This window comes from Lactuca saligna, chromosome 7, assembly GCF_052625555.1.
Source record: "Lactuca saligna cultivar CGN05327 chromosome 7, ASM5262555v1, whole genome shotgun sequence".
NCBI classification, from domain to species: Eukaryota; Viridiplantae; Streptophyta; class Magnoliopsida; order Asterales; family Asteraceae; genus Lactuca; species Lactuca saligna.
In genome coordinates, this window is record NC_136423.1 from 155814016 (window position 1) to 155839321 (window position 25306).

A 25306-nucleotide genomic window follows, 5' to 3' on the forward strand; every position below is an offset into this window, starting at 1 on the left:
TGGCGGTGAATTCATCAAACTTACCTCCTATCTCCAACAACATGGCATCTCTCACTTCACCACCCCACCTCATACTCCCGAGCAAAATGGAATTGCTGAACGTCGCCATAGACATATTGTTGAAACCGGCTTATCTCTACTACATCATGCCAATCTTCCCCTTACTTTTTGGACCCATGCTTTTCAAACTGCCGTACATCTCATTAATCGCCTTCCCACACCAATCCTTCAGTATCAATCTCCATATGAAAAACTCCAGAATACACCACCAGCCTATCATAAACTGAAGCCATTTGGTTGCCTTTGTTACCCATGGCTTCGACCATACTCTCTCACCAAACTTCATCCAAGATCCTCCAAGTGCATTTTTCTTGGTTATTCCTCATCGAAATCAGCATACAAGTGTTATGACCCCACATCCCACAAACTATACCATTCCCGCTATGTTGAATTTATCGAACACATTTATCCTTTTCAGATTGAACAATCTACCTCCTTACCCTCGGTTGATGCTCTCTGTTCCCCCATAGCCTCACCACCAGATACCACAGCTAGTACATCCTCACCTCCTTGTTGTCCCACTCCCATGGTCACTCATCCTATCCCTATACACACTCATCCAACTACATCGAGCTCTACCACAAATGCCACCTCCTTACCACAAAATAATCTGCCATCACCTCAAAATACTTCACCATCCCCACAACATATTCCGCTCTCACCTCAACCCAATCTGTCTCCCCCTCCCTCACCTCAACATAATGCACCGGATCCACAATCACCACCTCAGCCACCCTCTCCTATCCAACTACATCCACCATCTCCTCCTCCTACCCATCGGATCAGGAAACCAAATTCAAAATATTTCAACAACAACCTTATCAATACCACAACCATTCATCCAATCCCTCCTACACTTGAACCATCTACTCATATCCAAGCCTTGAAAGACCCCAAATGGCGAAATGCAATGGACTCAGAATTCAATGCTCTCTTACAAAATCAAACTTGGGATCTTGTTCCCTTATCCACTCAAAAACCTATTGGTTGTAAATGGGTTTTCCGCATTAAACGAAATCCGGATGGCACTATCTCTAAATACAAAGCCCATCTAGTTGCAAAAGGATTTCATCAACAATATGGAAAAGACTACTTTGATACTTTCAGTCCTGTCACAAAACCCGTCACCATTCGTACTATTCTCTCCATAGCTCTTTCAAACAATTGGCCCTTACGACAACTTGATGTCAACAATGCATTCCTTCATGGTACTCTTCATGAGGAAGTTTTCATGTCTCAACCACCTGGATACATTCACCCTCAATACCCAAACCACATCTGTAAACTCAAAAAATCCATCTATGGTCTAAAACAGGCTCCTAGAGCCTGGTACATTGAGCTCACCACTTTTCTCATCCAGTTCGGCTTTAGAAAATCCTTAGCCGATGCCTCCTTGTTCATCTACAAACATCAACTTATCACCTGCTACTTCATGGTCTATGTTGATGATATTGTCATAACAGGCAATGGCACCTCCTTTCTCACTCACATCATCAACTCCTTGAGTAACAAATTTTCCCTCAAGGATCTGGGTATGCTCCATCACTTTCTAGGTGTTGAGGTAATTCCCACACCCACCGGTCTTTTTCTTTCCCAACATCGATATATCCAGGACATTCTAACTCAATTCCACATGGAAGGGGCCAAAGATGTCACCACTCTACTTAGTGCTACTGAACCTTTATCTCTCACTGATCAATCTCCCACAGTTCATGCTACACCTTATCGCAAACTTGTTGGTACTCTTCAATACCTTGCCTTTACTCGTCCGAATATCTCCTTTGCAATAAACAAACTCTCTCAATTCATGCATGCTCCTCGCCAAACTCATTGGCAAGCTCTCAAACGTGTCCTTCGCTATCTCAAAGGTACAATACATCATGGTCTAGTTCTTAACCGTAATTCCTTGCTCACACTCTCGGCGTTTTCTGATTCTGATTGGGGTGGAGTACATAGTGCCGGATGCTCAACTACAGCCTACTTGCTCTACATTGGCACCAACATTGTGTCATGGAGATCCACTCATCAGAAAACAGTCTCTCGCTCCTCCACGGAGGCTGAATATAAGGCCTTAGCAAATGCATCAGCAGAAATCACTTGGCTCAAGAACTTGCTTCTCGAACTTGGTGTCACTCCTACCACTACTCCTACACTTTTTTGTGACAATACGGGGGCGACATATCTGTGTGCAAATCCAGTTTACCACTCACACATGAAGCACATAGCCTTGGATTATCATTTTATTCGGGAACAAATTGCATCTGGCTCATTAAAAGTTCTCCATGTTCACTCTCAAGATTAGTTGGCTGACATGTTAACCAAACCTCTCTCATGAGCACCCTTCTTGAAGCACAGATCCAAGATTGGAGTCTCCGATGGATCCTCCATCTTGCGGGGGCGTATCAAGGATATAGATCCATAGCAGCCTAATGCATCAGATCCACAGCAGCCCAATGCATATGCATCAGATCCACAGCAGCCCAATGCATCATCATAGCCCATCACAATATACTCACGTTTCTAATGTATTTACTTATTCAATTGTATAAGTCAATAGATCCAAAAATATCTCCTGTAGAATAGCTTGTAATCTGTTGTAATTGAGACTATATATAGTGTGTTAACAGTGGAATACAAATAAGGTCATTCGATCATATTCTTTTATTATCTCTTCAGATTTAAGGTGCTATGCAAGGATAAAGCCCGGGTAACAGATCATATTAATCATACATGTTTCACCCCTTCCTACACACCAATGTCATGCCACTCTTCATATTCAGGAAACATTCTTTAGAATTGTGCTTCACCTTGAGACCACCAAATAGACGTTCACAAACAGAATTAACGATTGAAAATTTGCCGCTCATAGACATTGATTTCCTAAAAAAGAAAAAGTTGAAGTATAAACATGCTTCTGATAGATTAGCTGATAAAATAGCGGACAGTCTATAGTGCACAATGTCGCAATTTTTTTTGTTGGTGATGTGTTTCACTAATGTGATTTAAGTGTAATGGGATTACTTTGTGCGACCAAAAGTGAACTTGATAAATATTAAACAAACAAGGAAGGTGTGAAATGTACACTTGTTTAAATTTATTCAAGATTAAAAGTAGACTGTCATTTAGGAGCGAAGCCCCTGAACGAACTGGGGTCCGGGGGCAGCGCTCCTGGGATTAGGTATTTAACAAATTTTGGTCAGTTTTTTCTTGTACTCATGAAATTCATATATCTCATTCTCTGCTCTTTTACTCTTCTGAGTCTTATCCAATCAAAGATTAGGTAGTAGCACAAAATACTTTGATTTGATAGTGAAATCACAATTCTCATATTTTTCAAGACTATTATTATCCCATTTTTCTAACAAAAATCAAAGTATTATGTGATCATGGTGTAGTGACATAAAAACATGGTTTGGCATGCGGAATTAAAGCTTGCACAATTGAACATGGTGATTTGGGTGTTTAAGAGATGTATTGATTGTATATGGTGTTACAAAAAGGATCTAGATCTAGACTACATCAATAACACACACTTACACACTCACTTTTACATCTCTCAAGCACCGAAATCACCATGTTCAATTGTGAAAGCTTTAATTCCGCATGCCAAACCATGTTCTTATATCACTACAATTGGTATCAGAGCTTGGTTTTCACGATCAACGTGACTTTTGAAGAACGATTCTTGGTTTGACAAATTTTGTCGCAATTTGAACAATTTTGGTGAGTCTCTCTCTATGATCTCTCTTAATTTCATTGAATTCGTGTGTTGCGTATTTTAGTTTTGATCGATTTGCCTCGTTGGATCTAATCCGTTTCAAACCCCATCGATGATCCAATAATTTTTCATTGATCAAAGTCCGATCAAATCCTATTTGTTTGTTCAATTCAATTCAAATTGTATTTGTTCGTTTGAATCGAAATTTATACACAAAATTATTTTGTGATCTAAATTTTTTGAATCTTGTACTGTTCATAAATCATTTGAGCCCAAAAATTATTGACCATTATTGTTCATGAACTAATTTCAAGCCCAATCTTCAATGCGATAGATATTGTTCGTCTTAAGCCCATTCATAATTTTTGATCTGATATCAATAGATTTTAATCGGATATGAAGTGTTTTTCTTATTCATATTAACACGCTTAAAAGACTTGTACTATTCAGCATTCTTGAATGTTAATATGAACATGATTTCTTCGTGTCTTTCTTAGCGATTGTTGATTATAAAATCTTTTTTGTGAATCGATTCTATCTGGTTTGTATAAACTCAAAATCGATTTAAGCAAGCAATAAATAATCGATTTAATTGAAGAGTCAACTCAAAAGTCAAAGATCGGTTCTTATGATTCTAAGATTCAAATCGAAACAGAATCAGATGGATATGTTTTCGTTTTAGGTGTTGATGATGAGTTTTTGATGAGTCTGAATTCAATTTTGATAATTTTTGGTGTCGATGTGGATCTATTCTGGATTATACGCCAAAACACGAATGAAAACTGTGGTCGATCGTTTGAAATTGATTGGGTTTATGATCTTGATGAGGAACGAAGATACCAATAATAAAAGAAACAAACTGGGAATAAGGTCTTTTAATGATTGTTTTGATTTTGTGTCTGTATGAGTGTTCGTTCGCATCTACAGGGAAGATTGATTTTGGGTTGGATTCGATCGATATCTTTGTGGTCGATCTTCTTGTTCTTGATGTTTAATTGATTTCGATGAAGATATTGTCTGGGCAATCTTTGGTTATTCTGAGTTCGAATGGTTTGGTTGAGAACCAATTTGCTTTTATGATGCATCGATAAAGAACAGATGATCGATGCGAAGTCAAGAAAAATGGAATTTGGGCTAATTGATTTTAGACTCGCAATTTCTGATTTCGATGATTGTGAATTTGATTTTGAACACTCGATTGCTTGCTTTGAAGTCAAAATTGTTTGTTGTTTATGATGAATGCGAAATTGTTTTCTTCGAAAAGTTCGCATCAAACAAGCATATGCTTCAGTTAAAGATTGATATTTAGTTCGCATTTGGTGAGAAAATTTTGTGGTTGATGGTCAAACTGGATTCGCATTTGTGTAAATCAAAATCGGGTTCGCATATAAGGATGTGATATGAAGTTCGCATCTGGGTTTCAAAGGTTTCAAAAGCAATTCGCATTTAAGTAACATGCGAAGAATTTGACGAATTTGACGTGCAAAGCAAAGCATTTCACTGATTAATGAATTGGGGAAGAAAACACACAAGTTTCGAAATTAGTCCCTGAAATTTCAAAAACATGGCAAAATTGACCCAACTTCGCAAATGGGTAATTAAAAGCTGAGAAATTGCAGAATTTTTAGTTCTGGTCCCTGCAGTTTGTGCGAATTTACACATTCAACCCAGTTTCGCAAATGGGGGTGTGTTTCGCATATTTGGCTGTTTTGGGCGCAACGGGTCACTGCAAAATTTTGAAATTGACAATTTCTACCCATTTTTGAGAAATTTTGTCAAAGGCAATCCGTGAACGAAGCTACAAATTCAATATTTTTTTGGATGTTCCGGATTGAAGCACAATGTTTATGCCACATGTTAAGGGGGAGTTTTGACATGAAAAATTCTGAATAGAGCACGTTCTTTTTCCTTAGAGTTTTATAATCAAATTTCGATTATAAAAAGGAGGAGAAGTATTATATGGAAATTCGAACTTGAATTTTTCATATTACACGGATTTGAAGACTGAAGTGATCTTGAAGTTTTGAAGCCTACGAGATGATGCAATTGGAAGTTCGGAAGTGATGTATTCAAAATGCGTTTGGAATTATTGAAGATTTTTGGGGTGTGTTTTTATACGCAACTTTAGGGTGATTATTTGGAGTGTGGAATACTCTTGATCATTCGTTGCTGCTCGGATTATATTGTCTCACATCCTAGAGCCCAAATTGAAAAATCATGAAGAATTAAAGATTAAAGTTCGTGTCGACATGTGTCACCTTTGAGGCTCGAACCGCGTAGTTGCTCGGATTTGGAAGATTTGAAGTGGGTCATTCATTCCTAACTTTGAGGGGGAGAATGTTAGGGTACAAAGTTTTCCATGAACGACTTTGTAATGTTTGACTTTTGTAAAACCCACTTACATGTGGAGTATTAGCCTTGTGACACATGAGTGATAGAGAGAGAGAGAGAGAGACATGTAAACACCTCTATAAATAGTGGGTTCATACCACATGTAGAGGTGTGCTTGAGAGATGTAAAAGTGAGTGTGTAAGTGTGTGTTATTTATGTAGTCTAGATCTTGTAACACCATATACAATCAATACATCTCTTAAACACCCAAATCACCATGTTTAATTGTGTAAGCTTTAATTCTGCATGCCAAACCATGTTCTTATGTCACTACACATGGCAAGTGGTGATTCTATGAAGGATATGACAAACAAGTTTGAAAACTTGAATAAGTTTGAAGGGTAACATTTTCGTAGATGACAGAAGAAGATGCATTTTCTCTTTACCACTCTGAAAATGGTGTATGTTTTGAGTACACCCATACCAGTTTTACCAGAATCTCTTGAAGATGAACCTTTGGACGCAACAAGAAGGAGATCAAAGTGGGAAAATGAAGATTACATATGTCATGGTCATATTCTCAATGGTATGCCTAACTCTCTTTTTGATGTCTATCAAAATTTTGAATATACAAAAGTGTTGGAATAGTGTCTAAGGCTATAACTATATTCGGTGGTGCATGGTCCTTTTGGGTTGCCTTCACCATAGCAACTTGAAGGATGATTTGTTAAGAGAGAGTAAATATTATAAGAAAGAATATTTAGCTATTTGATTAATATAAGTCATAGATTAATTGGTATTAATTTGGTGACTTAAAGAGATTAATTAAATAAGAGGGTATAAACTGTCAATTGTTTGATAGTTAGACTTTAGACTATAAATCCATTAGGATGGACTTTGGACGGTTTCTAAGAGCTTTAGGATAGCTCAAAATAGTCCATAAGGATATCTATGGAATGGATTTGGATAGCCTTAAGTGAAGATTATCCAATTAGGGTTTAGGGTGAAACCCTTAAGGAGTCTAAAGGTATAAATAGGCCCTTGGGGTGTGGAATTCGTGTACAAGCTTTAAGAACCTAAAGAAAGGAACCTCTGGCCGAATTCCATCCCCTCTCCTCTCTCCTAAATCATCTTGCTTGCTATTGGTGTTTGTGAACCATCAGAGGAGTGACAATTGTGACTCTAGAAGCTCCAAGACAAGAAGATCAACAAGGAACTCAAAGGTATGATTCTAGATCTGTATTAATGTTATTGTTTAACCTAATTAGCCATTAGAAGTCTTGGATTCAAAAGCATGTTTGATAGAAAGCCTAGATCCAAGCAATAGGGTTTTGCATGCGCACATAGGAAAGTTCTTATGGCTAAAACCCAACAAAAAGAACTGTGGGGCTTTCTTGAATCCAAGTACATGGCTAAAGATTCTTCTAGCAAGAAGTTTCTTGTCATTAACTTTGGGGGTGTTTGGCTTAGCTTTTCACAGCCAAAAGTCCTTTTTGTAAAAGAAAAAAAACAAAAAGATGTTTGGCAAACTAGTAACTTTTGGAGTTTTAATACAAGGAAAAACATCTTTTTGGAAAAGTCATGATTTCCTGACTTTTTATAACTTTTTGGAAAAGAACTTTGAGCTTTTAAAAGCTAAGCCAAACACGCCCTTTATGGGTTACAAGATGGTTGACTCCGGGCCTGTTATGGAACAATTCCATGAAACGTTAAGGATCATGGGACAGTTTGCTCAACACAATCTGAAAATGGATGAAGCCATTTCTGTGGCTATGATTATTGACAAACTACCCTCTTTCTGGAAGGATTTTAAACACAATCTAAACATAACTAAGAGGAATTGACTTTGACTCAACTTGGAAGCCATTTGAGGATTGTAGAGTCCATAAGGACTCAAGAACTTGATAACAATCCTAAAGGAAAAAAACAAGTTAGTTCCTATTCTGTGAACATGGTGGAAGGAGAAAGTTCAAAGAATCCCAAGAAGTCAAATGGAAAAAGGAAGTTTAAAGGAAAAGGATGACAAGTCTTCCAACAAGAAGGCTAAGTTGGTTTGTTGGAATTGTAACAAACCGGGTCACTTCAAGAAAGATTGTCGTCTTCGCAAAGTGAATAAGGATGGTGCTGGACCAAGTGGATCTAAGGATCCAGAAAAGCAACAATGTCAGATTTTTGTTTCATTGCAGAATTCTAAATATATTCAGAATTATATTTCTATGATTTATGAAGCATTTTATGTGCAGGGTGATAAAGTTTCATGGTGGGTTGATTCGGGAGCATCAAGTCATGTTTGCAAAGATCTATATTGGTTCAAGGACTTTCAACCAATTGAAGATGGATCTGTTGTGAAAATGGGAAATGTTGCAACTGAACTAATCAAGGGCATATGATCTGTTTTACTTACTTTTACTTCTAGGAAATGTTTGTGTTGAAACAATGTTTTATATATTCCAGGGATTCATAAGAATCTCGTGTCAGAAATTGTATTAAATAATTGTTGTTAAAACAAGTGTTAGAAAGTGACAAGTATATCTTGTCAAGACATGGTTCTTTTATGGGATTTGGCTATATATGTAATGCAATGATTAGGCTTAATATTAATTATCCTTCTAGTGATAATTTTGTTCGCATGGCTTCTAGTAGTACTAGCAATAATTTTCATAAATCTGAATTATAGCATGCTAGACTAGGACACATTCATTACAAGAGATTAAAAGGCACATCTAAAATGAGTTTAATTCCTGCTTTTTAGATGCAAAATAATGAAAAATGTAAAACATGCATGCTAACTAAAATCACTAGACAACCTTTCAAAGATATTGTTAGGGAAAGCAAGGTGTTGGATCTTATACATAGTGATTTATGTGATTTCCATGCAACACCTTCCCTTCGAAACAAGAAGTATGTTGTTACTTTTATTGATGATGCATATAGATATTGTTATATCTATTTGCTACATTCTAAGTTTGATGCACTTGATTAATTTAAAATTTATAAACAACAAGTTGAGCTTCATAAAAATGAATTAATAAAAGTATTGCGTACTGAGAGAGGTGGTGAGTATTATGATCTAGATTATTTTGAATCAACTGGAATAATACATCAAACCAAAGCTCCATATACACCACAACAAAATGGTGTATCTGAAAGGAAGAATAGGACTTTGAAAGAAATGGTTAATTCCATGTTGTTATATTCTGGTTTAAGTGAAGGGTTTTGGGGTGAGGCAATTTAACTGCATGTTACATCTTGAATAGAACTCTAAATAAAAGGAGTAAGAAACCTCCTTATGAACTTTGGTGTAAAAAGAAATTTGAGTTATCTCAAATTTTGTGGTTATAGAGCAGTTGTAAGGCTCACTGAACCCAAAAGGAAAATATTGGGTCAGAGAGGTATAGATTGTATCTTTATTGGATATGCTGAGCATTCCACAACATATAGATTCTATGTTAAGAGATGTTAATGACTCTATGTCTGTAAACACAGTGATAGAGTTAAGAGATGCTATATTTGAAGAAGAAAGATTTAGATCTATACCTTGACCAAGGGACATGATTCATCAATCTTCCAGCAAGAGTACTACTCAAGTTGAAGATATTTCTGGTGGTGCAAGTTCTGTACTTGAACGTAGGAAAAGCACAAGAGCTCGAAAAGCTATGTATTTTGGATCTGATTTTCAACTATATTTAGTTAAAGGAACAAGGAATGAAACTATTTCTCAACATCAATATTCTTTTAATATTGAAGAGGATCCAAAGACTTTCAGTGAAGATATGGCTTCTAGGGATGTTCATTTCTGGAAAGAGGCAATTCATGATGAGATTGATTCTATCATGCTTAATGTCACACCCCGAAACCCAGGGCGGAAACGTCTCGGGGCGGAGGTGACTTCATGTGAATATCATAACCAATGTACATAGTAAGCGAAGTAAAACACAAAACATTACATTACATAGATTTCATTACATCAGTTGAAAAGTAAAGTAGTACAAGTTTCATAGATACATAAGTTTAAACAAAAGAAAGACGTGACTTCCATTCTCTTCGTCTTCTGCAAAAGGACGCGGGGTACCTGTCTAAGTAGAACCTGAGAATACAAGCATTTTAAAAATCAGCATAAAGCTGGTGAGTTCATAAGCGGTTTGTTTTTATGAAAATGTAAAAGATTCCTTTTGTTTTTTGAAAAAGTTAGAACCCAAGAAAATCCCATATTTTCTTAAAAGTGAAGTTTAGTTGTTCTTTTATGTTACACTATTCTAGTTATGAAATGTGATTACCCTAGGAAAATCCTATATTTTCATAATATGAAAGATGTGTACTGAAAACCAGATTAACCTTGTGAAGTGTGTGTTAATTTACCAACCTAAAAATGTAATGTAAAAGATGTATACTGAAAACCTGTTTATCATAGTAAACTAATTCTTATGGTTATTAATTTACTATATCCATTATTACTAAAAAGTAAATCTCTGTTATCCAAATTGCGAGTTCTATAACCATACTATAGACGAGATATGGCAAAGGAAGGCCAGTATCATTATGACTTTTTTCACCCTTGAACCTTTCGGTTTGGCTGTAGCTAGCAGCCAGGTGCGGGGTAGTCAATCCCGTACAGATCTATACACTCAAGTCACGCTCCCTATCTAAGAGATTTTGGTTATAGGGGCAGTCCTCCACTCGCGTATCTCTGTGGAGTGTTCTCTGAGGATGTGTCTCCAATTTATAGGAATAACAAATCTACAAGTAATAAGGCGGAATATCCTGTTTAAGTTCTATCTACAAAGACGATCCTCCACTCGCGTATCTCTGTGGAGTGTTACTGACGACAAAACGATATACTAAGTTTCTTATTCAAAGTTCAAATATTATGTTTTTAACTATTATAATGTGGAAAACCATTTGTGAAAATATAAAATACAACGGTTTATAACGATTTTCACAAATAATATGATAATGTGATCTGCAAGTTCAAACGGTTATTTGACAGTGTTAAAAACATATGTAATATGAAACACAACACATATAAAATAAGTTTTGAGTACAAGTATTACTTGTACTTTGCTTGTATTCCCCCCTGAAAACAGTGAAAAACATTGAAAAGGGGTAGGGGTATGAACTCACCGGACGAGAAATGTGTCGACGGGGATGGTAAACATCGGATCAAGGCTTCAAAATGTGCGAGGTTCCTATGTAATATTAAGTGATACAAAAATGTATCTAATTAGACTTTAAAACACTAATCAGATACGATTATACACTCCAAGACACGAAAACACTTCAAATTAAGTGTTTGGAGTGACCCGGGTGACGTTTATGGACATGAATGGCTTGGATATGGAGTTTACTCTTAAAGAGTAAACTCTTAGAAGAGTTCACAGCCCTAAACACCACATCCCCATGAGTTTACGGCCGTAAACTCATGGTGGGGTGTTCTTATGTGCTAACTGGTCTTAAATCAATTGAGGGGTGATGCCAGGTTTGGTTCTAGGGACTTAGAAATGAATTAAATCAACCATGTGGATGAATTGGCGAGTTTATGGTCGTAAACTAAGTGTTTACGGCCGTAAAATCTCACCCACATCATTCTTAAGTGCTTGAAGGTCATAGATTAATCATAAGTGATTCTACTCATTTTTACAAGCCTAGGGGTGAGTTTAGGGTATCATACAACCCATTTATAGGAGTTTACGGCCCAGGAACCCATTCTTGTTGGGTTGACGGCCATGAACTCCTTATGGAGTTGTTTTCATCAAGTTTATGGTCCCTAACTTGTTTGTGGTTGCTTCTAGGCTTTGTTCCAGGGCTTATGAGGTGTGTAAGTTCCATTTTGACACCCAAAAAGGAGTTTACTACCCATGAAAGGGTGTTTATGGCCCAAGCATGTTCTTGGGCAGTAAACTCATGTTTACTCCCCAAATGTTGAGTTTAAGGTGTCCTAAATCCAATTCAATAAGTCCTTAAGCCATATCTAAGCTCCAATGGTGATTTGGAAGGGTTTTGAGGCTCAAAAACACCATATATATATATATATATATATATATATATATATATATATATATATATATATGTGTGTGTGTGTGTTCATGGCCCAAGAGTGTTCTAGGGCCGTAAAAACATGTTTGAGGTCCTAAATCATGATTTGAACTCAATATTGTAGGCTCAGGATGTTGTACAAGAAGCTAGGATGGTTACCTTGGTGTTTTGAAGCTTGAAATGAGTGATTTTTGGATCATATTCTTGGATTGAGGAGAGAGGTTAGAGAGAGAGTGAAAAGTCTTCAAATGAGTCTTAATTTGCTTTCAATATGGTTTGATTTTGATACACAGTGGAATTCTACCCGATACTTATGTCAACTGAGGCTTTTAGTCGCACCCGATTAAGTTGTCCTCACCCGATATGGTCGAAACTAAAATTTTTCTAATTACTAGTTTGGGACGTTTTCACATGTTTCTAACATGTTTGGATACTTAAAAGGTTAAAATAAAAGTCTTAACTTAATTTACCTAATCCAAAAACGAAATCGGAACAATTTGCTTAAGACGAGTTTTACGGATGAAACGGTTTTCGGCGATGGAACAACTTCGGGTTGTCACACATAACAATACTTGGGTATTGACTAATTTATGTCCTGGTTTCAAGGCATTTGGATGTAAATGGATCCTTAAAAGAAAAATTATGGTGGAAGGCACAATTGATAAGTATAAAGCCGGATTGGTTATCAAAGGCTTTAGGAAAATGAAGGCATTGATTTTTTTGATACCTATGCTCCTGTAGCTAGAATTTCTACTATTAGATTATTATTAGCTCTTGCAACTATACATAATATTGTGATTCACCATATCACTACAAGAAAAAGGGGCATCTGTAACTAACATATCAGAGACTGATTAATCAGTCCTGTATACCATGTATTTGGGACCAACGAATTAGCCTTTGATATTATCTAGGACTGATTTTAATGTATGATTCGTTAGAGACTGATGAAACCCATTAGAGACTAAAACCCAGTCCTTAATTAGTTTGCATCGGTTTAGGTTTGCTGGGAAACACACTGGGGACTGAATTTTAGTCTTGAATAGGCTATCACCAACTTTGACTATGGACGAAAAGTTATTTGGGACTGAATTTCAGTCCCTGATAGACCTGTGACAGTTTTGATTGTGTAAGGAACTTATTAGGGACTGAATTACAGTCATTGATACAAGTGTATCGATTGTTCATTTAAATGAGAAACTTTCTAAAGACTAAATTTCAATCTGTAACATCCAGATTTTCAAGGTTATTATTGTGTAGTTTAATATTTTGATTAAAGGAGAGACTCGACGAGTTGAGGATCTAACATGCCGAGTCGAGTCAGGTTTTTCACGCAAATTTAATGAGTGGAGTCGACGAGTCAGAGGAGGGACTCGCCAAGTAGGTGCTGGGCAGAGAAACCCTAATTTCTCGGGTTTGGGACCCATTTAAAGGTCCTTATGGGCTTCATTTGCGGCCACAACACCCTGAGAAACCATAGAGAGTAGAGAGGAAGCTTGTGGTGCAAGAGGAGGGCTAATTCATCATTATTTGGAGTGTCTTAGCAAAGGGAAGGAAGGATTTCGAGTTGGGTTGTCTTGTGGGACTCAAATCTTCCATCATTTCGTTCAAAACTATTGTGAAAGGTAATGATTCACGTACATCCTCGTTTGATTTCATGAATATAGGGTCTCTTCATGCTTTATTTAGCTTGAATCTAGAGTATGAGAGGTCCCATTGTGAAATCATTCTTAGATCTGGACCTGAAGAGGCCATAGAATCCCTTCCGTTCTGCTTTATGCCTTTTCCTTGGATTTATGAGCTAGGGTTGTCATGATATGAAGGATTTCACCAAAATAAGCATAGAGAGCCTTGCATGTGTACCAAGATTCGACCTTTTTGTGGTTATTGGTCATAGGGAAGTCAGATCTATGGACTAGAGGAACGGATCTGACCTCAGAAGGTCAGATGAGTGTTTTCATGGGAGCAACTCGCCGAGTTCATGAGAGGACTCGACGAGTTGAGTCGGGGTTGCCCCACAGTTCATACCAGGTGTAATTCATCGACCTAGGGGTTGGCTCGACGTGTCAAGCAAGGATAGAAGGAGGATTTAGTGGACACGTGTGGACTCGCCGAGTCGCCCATGTGCACTCGATGAGTCGGGTCAAACTTTGACTGTTGACTTTTGTTGACTATAGGGTTTTGGTTAAGATGAACTTAAGAGAGTTCATGGATTGGTAGAATGGTCTTCTACCTAATCTTTAGAGCTGAGACAATGAGAGAGTGTTGATCGGGGATGTTATTTGAATAATAGGAGGAGGCCAGGTTGGGATGTCGAGCACGAGAGTTCATCTGACTTCGTTTGAGGTGGGTCTTCTCACTATACTTTACCTTGAGTGGTACTTAGAGTTATGTGACAGAGTTATTGTATGCTATTTATGTGATGTGTTGCACTGCATTATTTTTATGTGATTTATGTCGTGTGTATATCAGAGTATATCAGAGTTAGAACCGGAAGGTTCATAGAGCTAGGACCAGAGGGTCCATAGAGTTAGGGCCCAAGGGCCCATATAGTTATAGCCTCGAGTGGCTAGTATGTGTTATATGTGGTATTTTGGGGAACTCACTAAGCTTCGTGCTTATAGTGTTTTGTGTTATATGTTTCAGGTTTTTCTCAAGATCACGGGACGGTACCGGCTCGATTGTACACACCAGAAGAAACGCTGGTTTTGAGGGTCCTTGTCTATTAATTGATTGAACGAAAGAGTCATGTATTGTAAATTAATCAAAAAGGGAGATTTTTATGAAAAGTGTTAAAGAGATAAACAATTTTTAAACAAGAAATTTGGTTTTAAAAATTTCGGTGTTACAAGTTGGTATCAGAGTTTTCAAAGAAACTATTTTCTAAAAGTGAATAAGAGTTCAAAGAGAAAGCAAGAAAGAGAAGTGTGTACAATCAGCCAGAGCCCGAATGGTGATTTCCCAAAATACCCTTACCTTTGTGTTATGAGATATTTATTATACATTTTATGAGATATTATGCATGCTAGAGACAGGCTAGGTATTTCATATTTTAGGACTAGAGTGGCCTGATTTGTGATACCTTAGCCTAGGAGATTGCTGTTAGATGTGATGTGATTTTGAGAATGTGATGAGTGAGAGTATTCAGTTGGAATCCTTTTAGGGGATTTGAGTAGAGGGGTAATCTAGGCAAGAAGCCTAGATAAGTGTTGTGGTTCTTGTCGAAAGAATAGTTAGAACCCGCGAGGGGTAGAGTGCAGAGTTTGGTGGTACTCTTCAGAATGAGCAGAGAAAGCGGAGTTATCACCCAGAGTGAGTTTTATGTATTCTTCGATGCCCGAATGCTGCTTGCTTCGTGCTTTATAGAACTCTCAATGATGGGAGTCAGCTACCAAGTGAATGTGACGATATTCAGGAGGTAGATGGCTGGCATCATTAGGAGCTCTCCAGCGGCTGATGGCGGAGAAGTAGGAGGACCAAGGAAGAGCCTAGGGAGTAACCTTAGCCAAATGAGTATGCTGGCGGAGTAGAGCATTTCGCTGAGGAGTGAGCACGTGTGGCGGAATTACTGAACGAGAAGGTTGAGCAGCTACTTAGGAGCTCTAGGATGTTCCGTGTGGAAAGTATGGGTAGATGTGGCAGGTAGTATGGGCCCGTACTACTGAAAGCATAGGACCCATACTCGATACAAGGAGTATTCTGAAGGTTCTAAGGAGCAGATTGAGGGGTGATGTTATGGTTCAAGTACCATGCATCGGAGCAGATTGAGGAGTGATGTTATGGTTCGAGTAGCATACATCGGAGCAGATTGAGGAGTGATGTTATGGTTCGTGTACCATGCATTGGAGCAAATTGAGGAGTGATGTTATGGTTCGAGTACCATACATCGGAGCAGATTCAGGAGTGATGTTATGGTTCGAGTACCATACATTGAATCAGACTGAGGATGGATGTTATGGTTTGTATACCATGCATCGAAGCAGGTTGAGGAGTGATGTTATGGTTCGAGCACCATGCATCAGAGCAGATTGAGGAGTGATGTTATGGTTCGAGTACCATGCATCGGAGCAGATTGAGGAGTGACGTTATGGTTCGAGTACCATAGTTCTTAGCAAATGATGTTTGTGAAGAGATGTTAGGGGATGAGTACCATAGTTCTTAGCAAATGATGTTTGTGATTCTATGGTTGTCCGATCAGGATTCATTGGTGGAGTTTGGGCGCGATAGGGTTTTAGGCCAGAGGGCCATGATTGAGTCCGAAGAGGCATCCCTTAAGAGGGAGGTCGAGAGTATTTCAGAGTATTTGGTAAGATGTCAGATGTGGTCGCAAGATTCAGGGATTAGTAGAGCAAGCATTTATGGGGGATTGCAGTCTGAGTGAGCAATCAGCCGATGGAGGAGATGTCACCTTTTGTGACTTGATGGGTGCTATTTATGTTTCCTGTGGGAAGTAGGAGAGGCATGATATTTCAGTTTTGGGTTTAGGAGTAAACCCTACGGGTTGACATTGATGACAATTTTCCACTAGAGTATCAGGCAACATGTTTTCCGCAAGGAAATGATCTATCATGAGCAGGTAGTCAATGGGGAGCGAGATAGTCAAGGAACACACTACACCCTAATTGAGTATAGTACGGCGTGTGGTAGCGGTATCAGCGGGTAATCCATTCGAGTATATCAGAGCGGTGGCTCTTCTGTCTGTGATGGGTATTGAGTATGGTAGTGGAGTCCCTATTCTCGTGATGATTCACGTGTTGGATCGGGCGTTGAGAAGTCGAGGATGAGGAGTATGATGATTTATTGTTTCAGTCTAAGAGTCAGTGATAGTACTGGATAGTTGGGATGTTCAGTATTCGAATGGTATGAGACTTCGAATGGCTAGAGGCAGTTATGATGAGAAGTTCCTGAGGATTTCTTCAGAGATTTAGGGTATTTGAGGTTTCTTGATCTCTACGTGGGGAGATCATTGGGCGTTTTGTGGCATCTTCCAGGCGTAGGTGTGGTGTTTTTGATGGAAACCGTCTATAGGGTAGACTGTTGATACATCAATTAGTGATGGTTTGAACCCTAAGTGGGGGAGAACCGGGTATTTTACTGAGGGAACCAAAGATTTGTGCAAGAGCGGTTAGGGGTTGGATATAGAGACCTGCGACTCGAATTCATGAGACCGGGGACATTGGTGATCAACGAGAGGTGCAAAGCGAGATAATGCATGTGGTACGTGTCTGAGGAAGGATGAGTGTCTCCACGGCAGGTGGCCAATGGTCAAGGTCGTTTCAAGTTGAAGACTCGTAATGATGGTATGGATAGTTGAGAACTTCTAGGGTCGAAGTATGGATTCTGTATGCCCCTTTTGGGGTGGATAGAAGATTATCGAGCAGCCAACTCCAGGGCCAGTATGTGTATTCTTGCTTGGATTTTGAGCAGTAAGGGAAAGGATTTCGGAGGATCATCAGCGTGTTCTGAAGCGTTAGCGCTTTCTTTGTATTCCAATTGAGTGTTTGGATACGCTGAAGTTGCGCATTGGGAAAAATGGAGAATTATTTATGGGGTTCAGAGGAAATGTATTGTTGTATCTGTATGGTGCTGGGAGTAGGAGATCAGTGGTTGAGGCAAGACACTGTGATGTTCTGTAAATAGGTTCCGTGGTACCCGGATATAATGTTCCAATTTTGGAGTTATTTAGAATCTTGAGTTTGAGATGACTAGTGGTGTATCATGTATCTACGGTTCAAATGGGAGCCCTTCGGGTATTGACATCAAGAGGGATTAACTAAGGAAGTGGATCTCCACAGAGGTAGGTATTTTGTTATAGCGGTTGCCGCCAGAGTCCGTGATGCATATGTGGGACAAGTGTGTGTAGCTATCTATGATAGTCTGCGGAGCATGAGTTAGTGGACGTAGTGTGGTGTTGTGATGCTACGGCGAGTCGTAGTGCTCACAAGTCAGAGAGAGGGAGTTGTGATACTACGGGAAGCCGCAGTATTCAGTATTCAGAGGGTGTCGTGATACTACGGGGAGCCGTAGTACTCACTGGTCAGAGGGTGTTATGATACTATGGGGAGCCGTAGTAGTCACTAGGCATCGAGAGGTTATCGTGATGTTGTGGGTGTTGGGTTTTGAGCAATCTAACACTTCCTAAGTGTGCATGCAACCCTAATAAACCTTGGATCTATGTTTGTCTAAATACATGCAAAATAATAATATTTCCAAGGTTTATAACCTATCTAACATGGCATGGGGAACATTTCAACATAAAGAGTTAGAAGAGATTACATACCTTTTTGATGAGTTTGGTTCTTGAGGAGTTTGAGGGCCAAGCACCAATAGTGTGAATGCCTCAAATGGAATCACAAAACACCACAAACTCTTGGAAAACTTTGAGAGAGTGTATACACTTGTATATTTCGGCCACACACAAGCTCACACACACTAGTTCACTAGTTACACTTAGGCACCATTTCATGCTCCATAAGCATGCTTATATAGTGTGTATGGTTAGGGTGAAACCCTAATAACCCATGACCTTTCCTTTCCAAGGATCCATGGGTTAAAAGCTCCATGGATCATCCATGGACTTCCATATAAGCCTAGCCCATTAACCAAAGAGCATTAGCCCACACTATATAAAACCAATAGCCCATAATCTAATTAGTCTTCCTTTTAATCTCTAAATTAATTCATAATTAATTTAATACTAAAACTAATTAAATAACATGACTTCATATTAATATATTATAACTTATAATATATTAATAATCATATGTGTATAACTCTCATAAAATTATCCATAAATAGTTTGGATGAGATGCAACCCAAATGGACCATGCCGGGTCGGGTCAAGTATATACCAAATAAGTTATGGACTTAGACACCTTATCAAATAGACTCCCACTTGGATAAGTCTAATAACTATATTTGCGTATGTTACTTCAGGAACCAACCAGCAATCGTAGCTCTCGAAAACTCCGTTGAACTATGAAGACTCTGTTGAACTATGAAGCGCCATTTTAGATAAGTGATCATATAATCCTCTGTCCTCATGATATCAGCCGGAGAAATACATGGAACAACATCGTACTTATTGTCTAGCAGTTTGTTTCCCGATTTTTGATTTGTTTGACAAAGAACTTAATCGAATACATCAATTTAGTTCTGACCGGCCGGTACATAGGTCATAACAAAATCATTGAGGGGCCCAGATATGGCTTCTATTTCTAGAAGGAACAGATAAACCTCGACTCATATACTTGTTCTACTACTTGTTGAATTGTACACAAAGGCACGTTTTATAACATCAAGTTACTGATGCGTTTACGTGCAATCAATGCACAACCAACTCATAGGTAACAACTCATATCTCTAGGTTTGAAGATTTATATGATATTACCGTCTCACGATCACTCGAGATAAATTCCATGAAGTGATACAAGTGAGCGTGGGTTTATTCCAATACTCATAACTTATGAGCACTCATGAATGTTGTAGCAACCATTGCTATGACTAAACCCATTTAGCCATCTACAAACCTGATTCATGACAGTCTTGATTCATACCTACTTCCAACATATGAATGACTGTGGAGTGTTTAAGTAACTTAGTCATTCGGAAAGAATAACCTAGCTATTTTGGAAGTCAAAACATGCAAAGTGAAACACAATAATAATCGAATCCAATATGGTTTCAGAACCCTTTTGAATATAAATAGAACCACCTTTTATTTATCACCATATTGATTACACGTTATTCATTGTATAATGTTTCAAACAATCAACTTAAGACTTGAATAAAAACAACAGTCGTCCCATGCTCCTGGCATGTACACTTTGTTTTTCTAAACAATAGTTATGCCATACTCCAAGTATGCTCACTATGTTTGTCTATGATCCTTACATTGTGATGTAGATCAATTGAACATGATTCCAATGATGCTCATTTAACAATCCCAAATCCTTATTGTAAATGTGAGAATCCCCGATTCCTATCATTTACCAAAAAAAACTTTTAGATTTTAAACTTTTATGCAATGTTCCTCTTGTAGTGATTATGCACAAATTCACAAAACTTGTCAACAGTCATTACAGAGTATTCCAAAGGAGATCAACTCTATGGAAACGAAGTTTCATATTCAAAGTACATTGCTTTGAACATCCTTCTTGCATTAAGGTTTTCTAATCTTACATAGATTGAATAACTTCCACAAATGGAGACATTTCCATAGCCCATTTTTACTATCACTTTCGAACAAGAGTTACTTCTTTTCAGAACATGTCAATACGGTCCTTTCCGACAACTTACATCATACTTCCAACTTTCCCTGAGCAACCAATCTTTGGCAAACCTCAGATTGTCCTCAACAATTGCTTAATCACTTTAGTCATATCCAGTTCTAGACTTTTCCCTTCTAAATGCCCTAAGCATTTGGAAAATTTAGAAAGGATGAATATTATAGCACATGAAATCGATCCTATATCCGAAGCATATGGGACACGATTCATGATGTGTCACATAAAGACATGATACTAGACCATTCTTTTGCTACAATATTTTTTTTATTTTTATTTGCCATGTTTTCAAAATTTAACTATGAAGAGGGATGCCGTAATCATAATTGAATTTTGAGAACGCAATATATATAGAATTTCCTTAAGTCGAACCATTCAGACATAAAATTCATATATATTCTTGACTAAAGATGATTAAAATCTCAATCTAAGCTTCTAGAATTGAAATGAAGTATAATTTTCTCTCCTTTAATTATAGCAAAACAACTTTTCACCCCTGCAACTTCACGAATTGAAACTTTTGTTTTTCTATAATTAACATTGCTAGCTTGCAATACTAATCATAATTATCATGCTCCCACTAACATGATGATTATTATCATAATACTTATGCTCCCACTACCTCTGACATATTTCCAGAAATCTAATGGACTTCTGAAATTTACACCCTTTCTTAGATAGCTCACATGTGTGTCTAAGCAATTTCAAGAACTATGAAAAGGGATGCCGTAATCATAGTCTCAATTTCTTAGACCTTTGCCATTTCTCACAAGTCCATGTTAGTGTGCCGGTTAACCACACACGCTCCACTAACGACTTTTGAAAATGCAAATAACACAATTGATATCTACTTAAAATCTACTTAGTGAAAGCGTTTCCTCACCATCATTCTCATGAATCGGTGAGAAACCTTATGACACTTAGATTTTATGGTGTATGAGTTCCTATCCATGTGAATTTGTCAAAAACATGATCACAAGAGAAGGTTAGTGACAAATTCAGCCTTACATGGATCAAACTTGTTCAGTCTTAGTTCCTTCTCACCTTGGTAGCATAAGGCCCACTAACACTTCCAAGTTGAACTCTGATAACTCACATGCAAATTCAACTTATTTGAAGTAGGTACAAAAATAAGAATTATGTCAACACGATAGGTTGCAAACCTTAAGTCATGTGCTAGTGATAAATTACAGGTTTTACTCTTGATTAAATATTGAAACTCTTTCAGGATCTTTAAGGCTCCCACTGTCCCCTTGACATATAAGTTTCCCTAGTCAAGAACCATTCCTTGTCAAAACAAATATTCAAGGGATAGTGCAGATTCTTATCAAGACTAATACTTCACACAATTGGTCTTAGTCGGTCTGTGTCTCATCCGAAACATCACAACTTACCAATCTCAAATGTACAAGAGTAGAAAACATTTTACTCTTACATTTTACTAGTGTTAATAAATCTTACTTTATGTCACTTAATGTTACAATCTTGGAGTATGACTCTAAGAATTGTTTTGGAACGAAGTATGGCTCATCTTCTTGATTTTAACCAATCCAACAATTCATGACCTCTCTTCTTAGCCATAACAATGCACTAACACGTCCTTAGAGTATGAATTTGTGATATGGTTTCATAATCATTAAGATGATCATGAAATATGATACTAAAACACTCTTCCATCCTTTCATATTTGAGAAACTTTTATCTTTCTACCTAATTTGATTCTTCTCATTTGTTTTGTCATAAATTGTAACCTTTCCAATGTTACAGAATTATACTTAACCTTATAAGTATAATCATATTTACTAATCTTTAGTAAATCGTGACAAATCAATCTTTGTGGTGGACCTTGACCAGCGCACACCCAGTATACCTAATTTCTTAGTCCTTCAATTGACTCACATATACATGTGATCAAAGAATTAGTCTTAATTTTCAAAGATGAAAATTCTCATTCATCATACAATACAACTTGTATGTTTCCAAGTTTCTGTCTAATTGAAACTTGGGTGATGAAAAACTTTTCTTCATTTGGTAAATTCAGACACTACCACAAATGAAATAATCAAATCCACTTTCCAATATTGCTATTACTGGAAACATATAAGCAACAATTTTCCACAGATGCCATTGTAAGGATATTTTTTTAAAATAAATAAAATTAAAACCCCTTTTTTTCTTTTATTTTAAAACTTTGCGGAAAAACTTATCCTTACAATCCACATGAAAACCTTGTTGTTATTTATTCCTAAGCAATATATTATAACTCTTAAGCAACAGCTCAAAATTCTGATTACCGAACCATGCGATCGAAACCCACCTTCGCAATCAGAATCAACATACACTTACTTTAAGCTTCCTATTTGATTCTTAAAACATCAGCATGTGACCCATTCACATTATGTAATAAGAATCTCCAAATAGGAACTTAATAGAGTTAGACAGTGGATTTTAACTGAAGTAGAGTCAAACTTTTTGACTTGATCAATCTTATGATCTTTCAGGTAAATATGACAGCTATGCAATCAGTGTCCCTCGCTTTGGCAATAAAACATATAGACCCTTTGGTAATGGCACATGAGACTATCTTAGACTTAGCCTTTCTCTTTACCATTTGGTCAACCGAGTTGACTATGTCCGATCCCTTTCCATTGGGAAGAGAAATCTTTTTTCTAGATATCTAATGCTACCATTGTCAATGTCCATTTAAGACTTGGGAAGTCGTTCTTTTAATCAAATTTGCTTTTCTGGTGTTCCAAATCATTGCTGATTCTGCAGCACTGAGCAAATAGATAAGATCATTAAGGCTCGTGTCATAGTCTATCTCATAGTAGTCCCAAAGAGACTCACTATGTTACTAAGAAAGTGATTGAACATCCAACTTTCACGAGACGTTGACACCCAACTCTCCCGGCTTGTCAATATGTGACTTTATCTCCAAGATATGAGCACACATAGACTATGCTTGCCAATAGGGATTGAGTGACTTTAAACTTTTCAAGAACTTGTGGGTGAGGGGGAATAGTTGGAGGAGGTGGAGGAAGTGAAGCATGATGTTGAGGGACACCATCTTCAAGAGATTTGGGAAGATCATAATTGTCTGAACCAGACATCAATAATGGGAGAAAATCAAGTTAGTTGATTCAAAGTCCTTAATATAACACCCAATATGAAATATTAAGGCTAGGACCCAACACAATATTTTATAATTTGGAAGAGGGATGCCGTAATCCAAGCTATAAAATATTTGAAGGTAGGCGAATGACGATTCACCAATTTCCACCATGAAAAACGAAATAATTTATTAGGTTTTAATTGGATTTGAAATTCCTAGATCTTTTGAGATTCATTGAACTTTTCAATGGCATGTTTCAATCTCGAGTGTGCCCTCTCAAATTTTGTGACTGGGATGCTGAGGATCACAAAACAAGGTGTGAATAACCATACCAATTCACTTGGTACCCTTAATATTATCACCTAATCAATGTGTCGGTTACCCACACACGCTCCATTGATCTATGACAAACATTAAGTCACCCTTCGTGATCCTTACTAGTCCAAGTTAGTGTGCCGGTTACCCACACACGCTCCACCAACGACTTGGTAAGGTACAAAGTGTGAATTCCATGGGCTAGCACCAAATTCACATTTTTCCTAAAGTAACTAAGATTGGGAATTAAATAAAAAATATTTAGTTACTTTATAATATTCATTATACTTTTAATGAGAATTTAAAGTCATTGTCCTACCCGTTCGGCTAACGACCCTCCACCGATCAAGCAAGCGGTGGGTGAGAGTATACACCCATTAAGTCGCCATTTTATAGGCAACAACCTTATACCCACCTTATAGACCGGCTTCGTGAATGAGGCATACTAACGGTAAAACGACTTGTTCTTATACATATATATATATATATATATATATATATATATATATATATATATATAATAATTAACCATTAATGTTATAAATAGTATAAGTGTTGAATTTTAACTTTTAAAATTTTAAGTGTTGGAATTAAAGTTTATTAAAGTGTGTGAAACTTTTCCAAATTCCAAAACTTGAGGGCAAGTTTTGTAACTCTTCAAAACTTTTGGATATTCATAACTTATGAGTTTTAATTAAGTGTTTTAAAGCTTTTAATGAAGATTCTCATGGAAATCCATAACTTGAGGACAAGTTATGGAGTCCATAAAACATTTATGGGAAAAACTCTTCAAGAAAATGTAACCTACAACTTCTTAAAAAAAACATTTAAAAGAAAACCTCTTGGAATTCCATAACTTGAGAACAAATTATGAATTCCATTAAAACACATTAAGATCAAGAATTAACTAACAAACAATTTGCAAATAATTCCTATGATCTAACAAAACTCATATGAACATGAACATCTACATCAACAATTTCAAGAATCATATGAACACATATAAAATTGAAATTTTGATTATAACTTTGAAATTGGTCCACCATCATCATCACCACATCAAAAACATGTTTTATGAGTCCAAAACAGTTTAAAGTAATGATTCTAGACCAATTCCAGCACCAAAACTCGAAGATATGTTGTCTGGGGGTCCAACTCGTCGAGTGCATGAACCAACTCGCCGAGTTGGATGAGTTTTGCCTTGGACTCGGCGAGTCAGCTGTGCAGACAGCATAAAATCTTCGATTTTCAACAATTTGCATCAAGTATTCAAACAAGCAAGCCTACGCTCTGATACCACTGTTGGGTTTTGAGCAATCTAACACTTCTTAAGTGTGCATGCAACCCTAATAAACCTTGGATCTATGTTTGTCTAAATACATGCAAAATAGTAATTTTTCCAAGGTTTATAACCTATCTAACATGGCATGCGGAACATTTCAACATAAAGAG